Source organism: Triticum aestivum, chromosome 1B, assembly GCF_018294505.1.
Source record: "Triticum aestivum cultivar Chinese Spring chromosome 1B, IWGSC CS RefSeq v2.1, whole genome shotgun sequence".
Taxonomy (NCBI): Eukaryota; Viridiplantae; Streptophyta; class Magnoliopsida; order Poales; family Poaceae; genus Triticum; species Triticum aestivum.
Genome location: NC_057795.1, coordinates 533,322,698 through 533,325,161, shown reverse-complemented (window position 1 = coordinate 533,325,161; position 2,464 = coordinate 533,322,698).

Genomic DNA, 2,464 nt, shown 5'->3' with positions numbered 1-2,464 from the left:
TATTATGTTTTCGGTTAATACAATTCTAGCATGAATAATAAACATTTATCATGATATAAGGAAATAAATAATAACTTTATTATTGCCTCTAGGGCATATTTCCTTCAGAGACTAGCAGTCAAACAAGCTCACAGAATTCGTTGTCTGAATCAGTTCAACTTCTTCAGTCCCAAGTTCTAGTAGAAAGGCATTCTGCAACTCAACTTTGACTTGAAGTCCTATCTCTAAGAAAGATTGCGGGGAACACCAATGAGAACCTCATTGCTAAACAGCTACACCTGGAAGCTATGACCAACATGCTAGGCCGATTTCACAACCTTGCTCAGCAGCTTGCGCAGCAGTTCCCGCGCAATGCTAACCTTTCTTGAACTGTCTTGGAAGTGGTCTCGGTTCAGTATTATTTTGTTACGCTGCAATGGTGCCCAGTTTTTGTAATCTGCTTCTTCGTTACGCTTTATGATCACTGGTGGCGAACTTTGATGCCTAGTGGATGTAATATACCATAAATCCTTTATTGTATAGTGTAGGTTTATTCTAAGTTACTATGCCATAATTTCTTTATTGTATAGAGTAGGTTTGTTCTTAATTCCTACTAGTTACTGCCATCATTCGCTATCTGAAAAAAAAATCTGATGTAGTCGACCGGGCCTAAACATTCGCCTCTAACGGGCCTGGTTTTTAGCAGGCCACAATTGGGCCGGCCTGCATCTTTCTTGGGCCCGAATGATTGGGGCCTTCACACTTTGCGCCAGGCCCACAACTTACTCCGGTCTATATTCGACCCAAATTTTAGTTGGGCCTTTTGTGGACCCAGCGCTTAGTTTGGTCCAGGTAGCGTTGGGCCATTAACAGGCTGAATATTCTACTGGCCTGTTACAGCCCAGAAGAAACCATGGGCCTTTAGCACGACGAAATGCATGTTGGGCCTCAACTTTCACTAGTCGTCGACGGGCCTTCAGCAGGCTGAAATGTAGACCGGGCCTTTTTTGGCCCAGTTATATGGCAGACCATTACCAGGCCGAAACATATCTCGGGCCTTAGTTGGCCCACTGATATCATAGGCCTTTACGAGGCCGAAAGCTTAGTACAAGCATCAATGACCTGAATTATACGAGAAGCCTTTAACAGGCCCAAAGTCACGTTGGGCTGAACTGTTGCCACCTTTATCACGGGCCGTTAGTGGGCCGGATGTCGCGTCGGACCATATATGGCCCATGGGCAGCACAAGCCATTCCCAGGCCGAAAGACACACCGGGGTGAAATGGGCCCATGTCTACATCGGGCCTCTAACATGCCGAAAGTCACTAGGCTGTAATTGGGCCCAAATAGTAGGCGGAAAATTAATGGGCCAGATCTGGCTTCGGGTCGTAAATGGGCCTTTATTACACAGGCCGTTATTGGGCTGGCCCACTAGTACCAGAGTAAGTACTACGGGCATTTGACTGGGCCGACCTTTTTAACCTATAATGGGCCTCTGTTGGGCCCTGCCACGTGTCGACGTATCATAGGCATGTCTCCTCCAATGGACGGGCGACATCTGGCCCACCGAGGAGCAGACACGTGTTTTCTCTGGCCAATGAGAATTTTACACATGGAAAATCACCATTGGTCTGGGCTGTTAACAGGTTATCGGATCCAAAACCAGACCCGATAGCTTAACAGCGAGCCGTTACAGTGGATGCCATGTATCGGTCACCCTTGGCGAAAGCACTTCTATGACGCATGATTTATCGTCATGGAAGTGGAACCTTCCGTGATGATAATTTTGGTATGTCATGGAACACTTCTACGACAGGACAGACATGACTATCTTGATTATGTCACAAAATCGTCATGGATATACATGCATGATAGAAAACATGACCTACTGTGACAAACACGTACCATCACATAAGTGTATTTTTTGTAGTGTAGGGAAGAAACGAGGGTAGTGGCTATGGGTGAGCGAGTGAAAGGGGGTGAGGCTAGATTTGGCGTTGGGATGGCGCGTAGATTTCCCATCTCCCGCCACCCCCCCCCCCCTCGCCCTCGCCTCGCACCTGCCCGTGTGACCTCGCGCCGCACTCAGCCTGGCTCGCGAGAAACTGCCGATCCAAACGTTTCCAGCGAGTCAGGCTCTGGGCTGCTTTGAGAAGCGTGTAATGTAGGCCCAACAGTGAAACCAGACAACCAAACAGGTCTCTTCCTTCCCCGTGCGGGGCTGATTGGGCTTGATGCGAGCAACCAAACACGCCCAAAACCCTCGCTGAGAGGGACAGGACTGCACCACATTGGCAGGAGAGCTCCTCTTCGGCGCCCTCAGTGCCTCTTAGGCAACTGGGTGCTCGAAGGTGAGCCATAGTGGGCTGGCCCAGGATCAGTCGCGTCCAGCAAGTTAAAAAAACGCGAAGAAAACACTATAATTCTACGGGAGATGGGATTCGAACCCGCACGGGAACGTTGTTTAAAGGCTTAACGCATTAAC